General features: G+C 41.3%; 1 long non-coding RNA gene across 1 annotated transcript; it reads left to right on the forward strand.

The window, feature by feature from the left end:
• Positions 1-524: 524 nt before the first annotated feature.
• LOC115273123 lies at positions 525-1,099 on the forward strand. The gene is made up of 2 exons (XR_003900700.1): positions 525-686; positions 923-1,099. It is a non-coding gene; the product is annotated as an uncharacterized LOC115273123 (long non-coding RNA).
• The last annotated feature ends 14,059 nt before the right edge of the window (positions 1,100-15,158 follow it).

Below are 15,158 nucleotides of genomic sequence, written 5' to 3' on the forward strand. Positions count from 1 at the left end.
CCTGAGCCAAAGTCGTATGCTTAACCAATTGAGCCACCCAGGTGCCCTGAAACCTAAACTTTTAACTAATAGCTTATATCACCTTAACATGGCATTATCTTATACGACTTTAGATTACTTTGCATTTATCATATTTTACATGTTATATATATATACATATATATGCATGGATGTACTCTCTCAAAATGAATAAATAAGCATTAAAAAAAAGTTAAGTGGCCTCGTTTCTAATCTCTGCTCTACCATTAACAAGCTCAGGACCTCTTGCAGTGCTTAACCTCCCTAGAGCTTAGTTACCTCAACCTTAAAAACGCTGCTCAAGAGACCTGCTTAACCAGAATACTAGCCAGCATATTAAGAGGGCATGATCTACAATACGCTGTGATGTATAAACATAACAATATAAGACAAGGCAATATACAGTAAGCTGGGCCTCACTGGTCCTGCTTACAATAACCACTCTCTTCCCAATTCCAGGTTCTATGACATCATGTTGGCAACTTAACGTTCCAGGTTCTATGACATCATGTTGGCAACTTAACGTCAGTCGTGGTTCTGCACCACGGGAACTGCGTCTGATACAAAGACCTACCAACATTACCAACACTAGCGACTGTATTATTTTAAGAGTTACTGATATAAGGGGCCATGTTGGAGACTTAATTGCCAGCTCCTCCAGTGAAAGGGTGAGATTTTCATGACTTCTTTTTTCCAGAGCTCATGTACAGCAGAGTGCCTAGCACGGGGCAGGTGCTCAGAAAATCGCTCTTCCTCGAATGAGTGAATAGTTTACAGCATCTTTCACAGCTTTTACAATATTTACTCCCATTAGTCTAACAGCCTCAATGTTTGTAATATCACTGCCGTGGGTTGCCAAGGGATAAAATGTATAAAGTCTGAAGTGCAATTCTTTGCTTCTCAGCTGAATTGCTTCACGGGGAAGGAAGGAAAGCACCGCATACCAAGTACCTAACACTTATTTCTACCTGGGAGGCATGGCAGGATGCTGGCTGCTCAGGAGACTAGCCTGGAGTCTAGAGCAGCTCCAGACAAAACGATTACAAATACGCAGCTAAAATACAGATGTGTGAGTTACTTATGTATGCTTGCCTTTTGTTTTCTTTCTTTGTCGCCTTTTCTCCTGCTCTGTCTTAATGTGACTTGTAAATGATCCATACATTAAAATCCTAGGTTCTTGGTATACAAGAAAATCTTTTCCAAAATGAAAAAAAAAAAAAAAAAGCCCGATTCACTTCTCACAAGTGGTACTGATGCTGAGTTAGTCCAGAAAGTTAATTTTTTATAGAAAATATTCCAGAAACCATTTTTATCTCAAGTTAACACAGGCTTTGGAATCTGAAAGACCGTTTATGTCTCCCAGCTCTGCACTGGCCAACTGTCTGACCTTGGACCTCAGTTTTCTCTTCTGTGCAACAAATACATTGTACCTACCTCAAAGGGATATATCCAGATAATGTACTGGGAAATACTTTGCATAACAGCTAATCTACAATAAACATTCTGAAGATGGATGATTTTTTTTGACATCTAGAACACTGCATTTAAACGAATATATTTTGAATAATGATTAATTGGGAAAAATAAAAACATAACAAAAAGCTCCCCACGGTTTAAACATTCATCCACTTTCTTTCAGAACTGTCCATTACTTTATGGGATGTGGGGATGTTATCTACCTGCACTGTCCCATAGGGTAGCCACTTGTCACTGAGACTACTGAGTGCTTGAACTGTGCAGTAGGACTGATTACCTTGATTTTAAATTTTATATAAATTTAATTCACCCAAATTTAAAAGCCTAAATGTGGCTTATGGCTACTAAATCAGAGTGAATTTTAAGGATCAACTATAGGAAACTGGATCTTGGACTCAGAACAAGATTTGCAGAAACATACTCATTTTTTGAAAAACAAAATCAATAAATTTCTTTTTTTTTTTTTTGGTCCTTTGTTTATCTGGCTCTCACCCACAAAACTGGAAATCCTTGTGGAATTGTCCACTTTTGAGAGGGAGCTTTGGGTGCTACAATTAAAGCCACCATCACCCCCTTAAAAAAAATTTATAGTCAGCCTTTAAAGATTCTACCTGCCTGCCTTGAGATATTTAAGTTCCAAGGATTTCTGACAGGCACTGAGGTCAGTCATCAGAATAGGGTGGGAGATGAAAAGAATCAGAAGTCAAGAGTGGCCAGGTCTGTGGTCCACACGCTTCTCAGAGTTCAAATGTGGTGGCAGTCAAAGGTGGCCACAATTATGCTGCGTGAGCTGCTGCTAAATGTGACTGGGCAGCCTCGCTGGCTTCATTTGTTCTGAAGGATTCCATGAGGGAGGAACGCATAAATTTGTTCTAGGTAGTGCCTTGAGTAATGAGGAGAAAAGATGCTACATGCATTTTAAAAATATTGTGATAAAGAGGTGCTTCATGCATTAATATTTACAGACATCTACGCCACTAAATCTTAAAGCCTTATGACCCCTAGAAAACATCGGACTCAAACTATTTATATTACAGCTGAAAGAGCTGAGAAGTGACCAGCTCAGGGACAGCAAGACAGCAGCATAGTTAAGCATGAAACCGGAGTGTGCTGATTCTCTGGGCTCTTTCTTCTACCCTCCACAGGCGGTTGCAAATAGAAAGGGGAAAAAATGCATCTATTTTGAAAGACTGTCGGAATGTCAAAGCACTTGTAGGTTAAGAAAAGTTATATGCAAATGAATTGTAATGTGATATGGGAAAGGGGTGGGAATCATTTATGTATTTTCCCTAAATCTGCCCCCACCTCCTTTCTCCGCAGGCACGCATTGACTACAATTCTCTCAGAGGACATAATATCCTCTTGGAGTAAATTAGGCAGGTTGGAAAATTGCATTAACTCTTTCTACTCCCCAGGGAACGCATTTGGCAAATCTCTGCTTCAGTGCACTAATTTTCCTCCTGGTGTGTGGCTAATGCACTGGGGGAAAGGGGGCCTATTGGGTGTGCCGGTGAGGTCAGGGACCACATTATCGCGAGTTTATTGCCAATGAGAATGGCTGAAGCCTCCCACATGTAAATCAAAGCGTTAACAATGGGGCCCGGTGGCTGGTCTGGCTTTGTCGTTTCAGGGTCACCAATGGACAGGCTGTGATCTGTCATCTTTCAGACACTTGGTTTCAGCAGCCACTATATTTTGCAAACCATCGGTTGTGTTTCCACAAAGCCCATAACATGGTATTACATGGCCTGAAATCACTCAATCTTAGGACTCATTCTGCTCCTACCACCTAATCTTCCATGGGATTGGGAAGCTAAGGGGAGCTCGGAAATCTATGCAGTCATTATTTCTCTGTTCTTCCAATTTCCTTTGATACAGGCACAACAGTGGACTCTGAATCCAGCATTCACTTTCAGATTAGAAACTCAAAATAGCTTCATTGCCCTCCCTACAAAAGAAGAATTGCTTCAAGATCATAAATGAATGTAACACTCTCCCCCACTGCTTTCCATACACACTCATACTTGTCTTTTTCTCATGGAAAGAAAAAAAGGAAAACAAGAAACAAAAACTGTAATTCTGCTAGAAAAGGTGAGCCTAGCAAGCGCCCATCTCAATTCCTAACGCACACTGTTTAGAAAATAAGAATTTGCAATTCTGTGAGTTATGTGCTTGGAAAATTAATTCAAGAGGGTAACTCAATCAATATTAACCTTCTGGAATTTTCTCCATTTTTTCCAGTGGCTGCAGGCTAACGTGGAGGGATTCTGTGAGACCCAGGCTTCTGAGCATTCAAGTTCATTAGGCATGCATCTCATTTTGGCAGGAAGCCACCCTCTTTAAGCAAAGCCCAGTCACAGATAAACGGAGGGCAGTCATCTCCCGGACTAATCAATGCAAGACTGCAGAGACAGGGCTGCCAATCTTGCGCGATGGGGAAAAGAGGGGTGGAGGGAGCGATGGTGCTTTGCATCTCCTCTGATCCCAGAGCAGACAACACAGCCAAAGCAGGAGGAAGCCCCAGACCAGCGCTCAGAGGCAAGATGAAAACCACCCCTACCAACAGAAACAACACAATGTGTTTGGCCTGAGTGGTGCATTTGTCCCAGAGAGCTTAGAGCATCTTACAAACCCTTTCTGTTAACTCTCTGTGGCATCCTTGGGAAAGAAAGGGAGACCAGGACGGCAGCAGAAATTGGGATACTGAGGCACAGGGGAAGCCTGGGAATTAGGGTGAGGGCAATCCCTGTGAGGTAGATAAGAGTGAAATAGAGGACTGATGGACCCATCAGCAGTTCTCAGGCATGGCCACTGAGAAAAAGCCAGAACGATGCAGTTAGCATACTCTGCTATAAAAAACTGAAATGTTCACCGGTGCCAGGAAGTAACATAAAAGAATGAAGCAGAAGTGTGTGTAATCACAGGGAACAGTGAAGACCACTATGAAGAGCACTTACATAACAAGTTATTTTTGGTGGAGTCTCCCGGTTTATACACACTGGGAATTTAATAGTTTTAAAATACAGCGCAAGCCACACGCAACATGCTGTCAGAGGCCCACAGTTTGTGCCATTTGGCTTTGTTAATTAATACCCCGGCTCAGGGGCACCTAGGTGGCTCAGTCTGTGGAGCGCCTGACTCTTGATTTCGGCTCAGGTTGTGATCCCAGGGTTGTGGGATCCAGTCCCGCATCGGGCTCCAAATGCTGAACGTGGAGCCTGCTTAAGATTCTCTGTCTCTCTCTCTCCCTCTGCCCTTCTGGCCCACTCATGTGCTCTTTCTCTAAAATAAATAAATAAAATAAAATAAAATAAAACAAAACAAATAAACAAGCTCAGAGTTGAAAGCTCCTTTCTCCTGCCTGAAGAGCTATGGCAAGACTTAGCTTCCTTTCATCATGTGACACTGACGGCATTGTGGTTCCCTCTGAGCACACAGCGTGTAAACCTGGTTCCGAGCTGTGACTGCAGCATGATCTAGGCTACAGATGCCAGGAATGGAAGCAAAACTGTCTTGAACAGGATATGCAGAGGACGTGAAGCAGGCAGTCTTCCTTCTTTGTAAGAAAAGCAAAGGACCAGTCACCTCATTAGAAAGCTAGTAACAAAGACCCGTTCCTATGTTTTTAACTATGGGGCTAATTGTCTAATATTTTGAGGCCCTTTCTTGCCAACCATCTCTCCACAAACAGGGTGTCTCTACCCCATGACCCATGCTGCCTCTCTCCCTTAAATCCCTGCATCTCTATCTGTCAAACAGCTGTCTAGGTATTCACATCTTCGCTAATATCCTAGAGAGGCTAATCTTTGGGATTTTTATAACCCCTGGAGGTGCAAGAAGTGTAAGCCGACTGATGAAATCCCTTCTGTATTAATGGGCGATAAAGTAAAATCTGATCCCTGGGGGCCATGACACAGAAACCCTCTGGTCCTACTTTTATGTGGGTCATATATCTTAATAGGTGTTCAAGCAATTTAGAAGACAAGACAAAGCAGCTGGTAAGGGCCAATTTACAAGGCCTCAGTTCTCCAGGATCCCTCACGCTGCGCTGTAACAAAAGCCCAATTGGTGTAAACAAGCCATTACCAAGCAGGAAGACACGTACACACATCTGAGAAATTCCTCTTTCCCCGAACACACTAGCTTGGTTTCATAGAAGCCTCATTGTCTTATTTATCCCGTGACCTGCTGCATCTGTTCGGTATTTATATTCCTTCTTAGCGATTTCAAAATGGCCACTCTGAGCCCTGTAAATCCTAGCTGCTTTCTGTGTGTCTGTTATAAAGGGGAGAAATAAAACTGTAGGTCCTCTGAGCGAACTGGCAAGTCCTGGACTTCTTCCTTTATATGAGTGGTTCTGGGGCTTCATTTTCACCAGTTCGGAGGTAAGAAAGTGATAACAGATCCAATATGTGATAATAATTTAGCTAAGTAATTTCACATTATGCAAATCCAAGCAAGCTGTGATCTGAGGTGTGCCGCTGGGGTACAGTGTGGCTGCATGAATCAAGACAGGGTAATCTGCAGGGGAAGAAAATGAGTCTCGCTCTTCAAGGTGCCTTCTCTGGAATACATGCAGGAAAATTAATCAGTCACTAACATCACCACGTTATTCTCTCTCATTACAAATCAGAGTAAACAATTACTGCATTAAACACTCACTGAGAGGTTTCAAAAGGCCACTGGTGCTTACCACTGATTTTCATAAATGATCCTCAAGGAGCTCCCCTGGGGATGGGAGATCTGGGGAGGTCTAGGGAGAGGTTAGTGAGAAATGCATCTCATTACCATGGTGATGAGATGCAACATGCAGCCTGGCTTTGGGAATCGGCTGTCATGATTTGGGCTGTGGGTTTCTGGTTTTCTGGGCAAGTGTCAAATCTTAATTGATGGCAGGCTCCCTGGGCATCCAGAGATTTTCTTCCGAGCACTGATCATAGGAAGGTAAGCCAAGGAAACGGGACCCAGGCTCCAATACTTCAGAACTCTATGACTTCTGACCATTTGGTTGGAATAGGACAGTATCATCCATGCTTCACCGAGTTGTGGGTATGCACATTGTAAAGCATTCTAAGTGCCAGCCCTTTAGCAGCAGAACTCCATGAGAAGTCACTGTGTTATCCATTTATTTATTTTGCCAAGGGCTAGCCCCCCCCTCCCCATTGCCTGGACACATTCCATAAAGGCAGGCATAACACTTTCATCTTGTGCATTACAATATTAGTGGTACCTTGCAAAGTGCCAGCGATATGGTACAAATTCAGCAAATGTGTTGTCAGTGAATAAACAAACGGATAGAGAAAGGCTATTTCTGTTGAAAAGGGGAGCCCCCTTCTCTGCTTTATTTAGAGAGTCTAAGGTAAAAACCTAAATCTAGGATGGTTCAACTTTAGAACTTCTACTTGGCACTTGATTCTACCAATGGGAAGAATTATGGACAAGAGACAAAATATAAGAATGCCAACGTGTTGAGACATTCTTGAGATGAGTCAGTCTGGAGAAAGCAAATGCAATGACTTATAGATAAGCGGGAATTCTTGGAGAAGTCACAGCTCTGCACCCTATGTGCTGTTCCCTTTCTTTGGGGCATGATTGATAATGCCTGTCCATCTCTCTCCTGAGGCTTCAAGCTGACGATGACACAACCACAGAACTTGGAGTCTGTTGTAGGAAGAAGCTATAAAATCAATGATTTTGCTTATTACTTCTGTGGCCACAGGGCACAGCTTGCATCAGACAAGCATATCAATAGAAAGGGTGCTACAATGTGATTTTTATACTGAGGGAGGCCCAAGAACACACCCAATGGGTTGGTGAACACCCCCGTCTCAGCCTCCCAGAGTCCTGCTTACTTTTGGATCAAAGGCTAACATACTGCTCTGTGAGTGTGACTGAAGGTGTAGGGTAGAATGTGCATCATGCGTGTTGAATTCCACACTGACTATTGCACCCCAGCAACAGACAGCACCTTTTGGCCTGGGAAGCAAGACTTCCTTTAGATGCAAGTGGTTTCCTCACCAGAATGTGTAACTGAGGCTGCCTAGGGCAGCTCGTGGACAGTTAATGCTCTTCTGCTTCCCAGTGGAACATAGGGAGATCAATGAAACGCTCTAATCAGACACTGCTTTCAGAACAGAGAAGGAGTTATCAGTAGGTTTATCTTTCCTGACCAAACTTTGTAATAACCTCTGTATTTAGTCAGTTGCATAGTTTGTGAATCGATGGTGTTTACTGAGTATTTATCGTGTGTATCTTACTGGGTCTCATAGGAAAAAGAAGCCCATTGTCGGCCAATAAAAGACAAATGCCTTAGCGTCTCATTCAATGACACCAATTATCTAACCCTACTAACCATTTTGGCTTTAACTCCATACACTGCTACCCTGGAACCCCATTCTCCAATCACTGGAATTATCCTGCAATCTGACTGTGCCGTGACTGTTTCAGGATTGGAGGGTCATGGAAATTGTCTTTCCTTTCTCCCTAACTCAACTAATGAAAAAAATACTCATAACTAAGCATTACATTCATATATGAGTTCTTCACAAAGGTTTCCTGACTTCCCTCACCTTGTCTTCTATAACTTGTGTGTGCAAGCCTCTGTGTGTGTGTGTGTGTATGCGTGTGAGCACACTTCTGTAAAATGCACTGTGGTAGGCATCATGAAGGCTTCCTCGAAGATGTCTACATCCTTACCCACAGAACCTGTGAATGCATTATCTTGCATGGCTAAAGATCTTTGAAGGTAAGATTAAGTTGCAAATCTTAAAATGGGGAAATTATCCATTGTACTCACGAGGGTCATAAAAGTGGAAGGGGGGGCAGAAATTTTGGAGTCAGAGGAGGTGGGCCAATGAAAGAAGAGGCTGCGGTGATGTCATTGCTGGCTCTGAAGATGTGGCAGGGCAGGGTGTGCAAAAAACAAGCAAAGCAGGTAGCATTTAGGAATTGGGAAAGGCTAGAGCTTCCAGAAGGAATGCAACCCTGTCAAAACCTTGTATTTAACCCACTGAGACCTATTTCAGACTTCTGACCTCCAGAATGGCAAGCTAGTAGATCTGCATTGTTTTAAGCCAGCAATTGTGTGGTAATCTGTTGTATTAACAATAGGAAACCAATGCACACCCATAACATTTTATTGATTTTGTTTCCATGTCTTTCTCCTTCCACAGAACTGCATGTTTCTTAAAGTAGTTAAAAGTAGCAACCCGATATCAAAGGTGTCCATGCCTGGCCAAGTATGCATTGCCTACAACATCAGGCATTGGGCCCCAGACTGTTGGGTTATCAGCTTCATCACATATAGCACCAGGACTTTGGGTGAGTTATCATTTTTCTGCCTCAGTTTTCTTGTCTGCAAAATGGGGATAAAAATGATGCCTAGCCTAAAGGGGAGTGATAAGAATTTGTTGATTAGCCCATATCAAGAGCTCAAAACAGATGTCTGCCATATAATAAGCAATATGCAAGTACTTAACAATAGAAATTAGCATCCCCACTTTGAAGGTAATGAAACTGAAGTCCAGAGGGCTTAATGCACATGGCCTGCAGAGCAGGGATGGGAACAAAATATAGCCCAGCCACTCACCTTGAGAAGACACTTGTTTCTTGACTGAATATACCAACAAATCCATGAAGCTCTTTCCCTAATGGGGCAAACAGCACTTAAAACACCACACTAGAAAGAATGAACCATTGTGAGTATTTATAAATGTTTTAAGGAGATGTGATAAAGGGGTTATGCTTTGATGGAAATGAGAGAGACAGTCACTGGTATAATTTGGTAGCCACATAAGTAGTGGTGAGATCATATCAGAAAATAATGTGTGAAAATGCCAGGCAGGTTTTATGTGGAGAGGATGATTGGCTTGGAGAGATTAACGCTGATTGAAATAATGCTTCACTCTGGAAACACGCTGAAAAGTCAAAAACCAGAATCACAGAAAATGGCATTTTCACAGACTTCATAGAAGAGCATGCATTTCTTTGTCACATGTCTCTCTGTGACATGCATACATCCGATTGCTGGGTCCCACCTCCATGCGTTTCAGATTTAGTAGGGCTGGGGTCCAGCTGCAAAATTTATATTTCTAACAATTAGCAGGTGAGGCTAATGCTTGTGGGTAGGAGGCCACACTTAGAGACTCACTGATCTATAGCAATTATTTCCCCACTGCCTTGGTTCAAGATTACTTCCAAAAGATGCACAAAGGGAATTTAATTGTCTCAATCTAACGTTTCAGGGAATTGAAAGGGAAGTCCTGTCTGAGTATCTATAACAGCATGAAACCCATTAAAAGTACAAGACTCCAAGAAAGCAAATCGGCTTTATTCCGGAAAGCTTTCAAAGGACTTGCAACAACAAGGAAATGATTCTAAGGCAATGGCCACATCAAATCCTTAGTTCTCAATATACAGGGACGTTTCGTTCTATGCAGAAAGTATCTTCTGACTTAACTAAATCTTCCAACACCCCCATCAATTTGTCCACATCTGAGAATAGGATTTTATGGATATAAGCGAGAAATCTGTAAGAGACTTTTGGCTGGCTTTCTGTATTAGTACTTTGATAAAGAAACATTCTCAAGTAGCATAGTACTGCAGCCTAGGCATGGAAGGCATCTCAACCAAAGAAGACTCATTCCTAACACAGAGGCAAACACCACGTTTGCTCCACTCATCAGATGAGCTGGGACTCTCTCTTGGGGATATCATCATCCAAATTCAAGTGATATATCAAAAGGAAGAGGACAAAAATCTGAACATTTTGCAAGCTTTTCTTTTACCTCCTTTCAAAATTTCTCATCTAGCCAAGAAATAACTTTGAGCTCACATGGGAAGTGAATAAATCAAGTGTTTAAATTAAGATGATGAAATATTAAAAAACTGCTAGTTAAGAAGAAAAAGCAAGAAGGTTATCTTTGATGAAAATTGAGGACAGCCATTGGGCAAGATGAGCAGAAAGGAATGAATGTACAGTCCTGCAAAAGTTAGTTCAGTCATCTTTAAAATTAATCACTCATCAAAATGCACAAGAAATACTGTGTTTGAGGATGTGGGTCATGAAGCAACATACTCATAACCATAGAATGTAAATGACCTTCGAAAACTCTTAATTATGAAGAACCTTACTGTTAATGCTCAATGTTCGGTAGGAAGTTATTATAATTTTAAAAGTTACTAAGCAAAAACATAATCAGTGTTTTAATAGAAAAATGATAAGTAATTGATTTATTTGTAAAGCTACTCTTTCCAAATTTCCACCCAGCACATTCTCAACAGGAAGTTGTAAATGTAGCTGTAAGTCAATGCAAACTTTGCAAACAATATAAACAAGAATAAACTCATACAGTCCTCTCTTAGCCACAGGGAATACCTTCCAAGATGACTGAAACTGTGGATAATACCGAACCCTATAAATACTATGGTTTTTTTTCAATTTGTACCTACTTACGATAAACTTTTATATATAAATTAGAAACAGAGATTAACAATCATAATTAAACAGTAATAACATACTGTGATAAAAGTTGTACCTTACTGTACCGTACTCACCCTATTCTTATGATGATGTGAGATGATAAAAAGCCCACGTGAGAAGATGAAGCGAGGTGTGATCAGCGTGATGAGTGTGACGAGTGACGTCAGCATTGTGACATGGTGTTACGCTCTCATGGACCTGACATACATCAGAAAGAGAACCTGCTTCCAGACTGCAGCTGACTGAGGGTAACTGAATCTGCAGACAGTGAAACTGAACAAGAGGGGCTGCTGTGTGCAGTTTAACTGTTTGCCTTTTAGCTCAAAGATGAGTATCGCCCACAAGTAGATATAAATTGATGGGCAAAGGCATGATTTCTCTCTCACTTTGCATGGGTGGAGATTTATTTCCTGCTCAGTAAAATAGAAATATGATGCTAAAAGGAAAAAAAAAACAAAAACAGACTGAATGCCATTAAAATGTTCTTATCTGTTAGGATATATGCATGCCAGATCTTACAGTTTGTCGATTCATCTCTGTATTCTTCATAGCATCTTGTAAATAGGGATCTTGTCATTACTGGCTTTGTGACTTTGGACAAGCTAGCTTTATCTTATTAGCCAAAAATCTTTAATATAAGCCAGGCATGCTTCTAAGAGCTTTTAAATTGTAACTTACAATCCAGTGAGGAAGGCATTATTGTTACACCCAATCTATAGATGAGAAAACTGAGGCACAAAGAGATTAATAAATTTGCCCAAGGTCATATATTTGACAAGCCGGAAGTTCTGATTTTTTTTTTTACCATAAAGCTAGAGATACTTCTGTGTCTCCATTTAGAAAATAGGAGAACCTACCTTATGGAGCCATAAAGATTTCATAAGTTAATTTTGTTAAGCCTTTTGATGAGAATGCGGCCTCTGTTTATGATGAGAATGTGTTAGCTAAAAATAGCGGCACTTGGGGCACCTGGGTGGCTCAGTCGTTTAAGCATCCAACTTGTGGTCAGGTCATTATCTCATGGTTTGTGGGTTCAAGCCCCGCATCAGGCTCTGTACTGACAGCTAGCTCAGAACCTGGGCCCTGTCTTCAGATTCTGTGTCTCCCTCTTTCTCTGACCCTCCCCTGCTCATGCTGTCTCTCTCTGTCTCTCTAAAATTGTAAACAATTTTTTAAAAATAGCGGCACTAAATAAGTGCTAAACAAATGATTTTTGAATGAGAAGTTTGACTTTGCAGTAGTCACTAGAACCATTACAAGCATACCCAAAAAATTAATTAAATACCATTTTGTAGATAATTACTCTTACCAAAAAGAAATTCCATTTCTTGATAATCACCTTAACAATAATTATCTCTAATAAGTTTTCTCTGTACTAAGAAGTACGTGTGTGTAACACATTGTCGACTGAAAACGTTTCAACATATTTTTCTGGCTCAGTTTGGAGTCCAGACTCTTGAGAGCCACGGTTGAAAACCATATCCAAGATTGTCAAATGGACTTTGGAATGAGCTCTGAGAGGGACAGAAGGTTGCAGGTTGAAGCAAAAGCAATTAGTTACCCATCATGTGGTTATTGATCTTCCTGTCTTTTTTGTTATCAGGACCTCAGAGGCGAGATAAAAGCTGTGACTTCAATACATCACAATTTGGAGTAAATATTAATAACCTTTAGACCATAGGGGCTGTATTGTTCTGTGCGATACAGACAGTAACTAGCTCTGACCCCTGAAAAGGGGAAGTAATTGTCGAATTCAGATGACACCTTTCAAGGATGGGTACTTTCCAAAAGAAATTAGAGGAATGAAAAGCCACCTGGAGTAATTGAGCAGAATTAAAAATAACAATAAGTATTCCACCTCTGTCACTCAACTGTAAAAGGCCTCCTAACCTCCATTTTTCTCTTGAGGTTTGACAGCAGAGAGAGCCTTTAATCAAAGCACTCAGATCAGATTTCAAGATTCTGTGCCTTGTACATTTGAATGAGTAGTTGCTTTTTAATTTTAGAGAGGGTAGAGGGTGGGGAAGAGGGGCAGAGGGAGTGAGGGAAAGAGAGAGGAAGAATCCCAGGCAGGCTCCACGCTCAGTGGGAAGCCAGGAGTTGAGTACTGGAACACAGTCAGAAGCTTTCTGGAATTCTTAATGAGGAAACTAAAATGGCTCTTAAAAACAAATCAGAACTGAAGACTGGTTTTGTATTCTTTGGTGAAGCCCCCATTCCTAAGTTGGATATGTTTTTAAAAGTAGTATGAATTAGAAGCATATATGAGTTTTGTTCAGGATATTATTCTAGAAGAGGGGCGGGGGAAACAACAGACCACACCGGTTTCTCCTAACTAAAACGGTGCTGATACACAGCCACACTCCTACACCTATAAATTGCCTGTGGCTGAAGACAGGATGGCCCACAAGGCCTAAATTAGTTACCGCTGGTCCTCTGCACAACAGGTGTGCTGACTTCTGACATATATATTATAGGAATTGTGGTGAGAAAATAAGTAAGTTGGGGAGGTACTGTATAGCTATCAGCATAACTTGGAAAAATTGTGTACCTTTAAAAAGGACTATCAATAGTGTCAATGAGAAAAAACTTTCTTTTTCAAATGAGAGCACATCAATAAATTAAAATTAAATTTTTTTTTTTTGGCTATTCAGCAATGGCACCACAATCTACTCAATGCTTGGAACAAAAAGTGAGGATTCATTCTGAGGTCGTCTCCTCTTCCTCTGCATTCACATTCATCAGCAAATCCTGTCATGCCTACCTGTGCCACCTTCACAGTCCATGCGCCTCCCTCTGCGACCCCCATGCAAGGCAAACCAGTTTTCAGCTGGACTTCAACAGTGATATCTTAACAAATTTATGTTTTGTCCCTGCTCCAAATGTTGAGTCATCCAATAGCTAATGGGATTTTTTGAAAACTCAAGTCTGACTACGTGTATCTTCTGCTTGAAAGTGTTGGGGCACCTTGGTGGCTTAGTCAGTTGAGCGTCCAACTTCCACTCAGGTCATGATCTCGCAGTTTGTGAGTTCAAAACCCACATCAGGCTTGCTGCTGTAAGTGCAGAGCCCTCTTTGGATTCTGTCCCCTCTCTCTGCCTCTCCCCTACTTGCACGCTTTCAAAAATAAATAAGCATTTTTTCAAAAGTGTCCCTTGGTTTCCCATTTCACTTACAGTAAAATCCAAATTCTGTCTATACCACCTGGACCTACATAGTCTCCTCCCTCTGCCTCTGCACCACTACCTGCTTGCTTACCAGGTTCCAGCCGTACCTACCATTTTTGTGTTTATCAAACAGGTCAGCCTGGCCTTGCCTCAGGGCTTTTGTACTTCATTCTTTTGTCCAAAAGAAACTGCTCCTAGATCAAGACCTAGGCTAGTCCTCGTGATTCAGGTCTCATTCAAAACATAGTCTCAACAACAGGATTTTCCTGAATGCCCTAACAATCTCTTGCTAACATATCATCTGGTTAATTTCTTTTGAGGATTTATCATTATCAGAAATTATTTCATTCAGTCACATCTTATTTCTGTCATATTATACTTAAGGTCTATGACAGCACAAAGTATGACTATTTACTCTTCTATCTCTATAATCCAGTGTAGTGTCTTGTACAAAGGACATGCCTTGTTCATATGTGTAGAATAAATAGCACGGTGGAGGGATTATGACTTAATGGAACAGAAAGATACTTGGTCTACTTACTCACCTAAAATCAAAGAATTATGTATGTGATATAAAAGTCAGTGACAAATCTGATTAATAAGGTCCACAGGAGATTAGAATACGAAAAACACATAGGTTGGCATGGGCAGGAAAGACCTTCTGCAGGGAGAGTAAGACTCCACGTGAAGGAAAGGAAGAAACAGGCAAACGCTGAGAGAAGGATCGGTACTTGGGAAAACAATATAAAAAGGCAAAAAATCCTAGAGACTAACCAGATATGAAATTTGCAGAAATAACAGAAACTTTACTGACCATAAAATCAGAATTAATGAGGTGGCGGAAAGCACATCACATGAGGAAGAAAGCCTATTTCAAATCAAATTACTTAAGCACTGCAAAGTCTGTACCAGAATCAAAAGAAGAGATGAGGAAATGTTCTGCTGCCAATGTCACAGTGTAGGCACCTGTAGACAGTGGGCTCGCTCTGGCAAACGGACCGATGTGAGACTGGATC

This window comes from Suricata suricatta, chromosome 12, assembly GCF_006229205.1.
Source record: "Suricata suricatta isolate VVHF042 chromosome 12, meerkat_22Aug2017_6uvM2_HiC, whole genome shotgun sequence".
In the NCBI taxonomy this organism is placed as follows: domain Eukaryota; kingdom Metazoa; phylum Chordata; class Mammalia; order Carnivora; family Herpestidae; genus Suricata; species Suricata suricatta.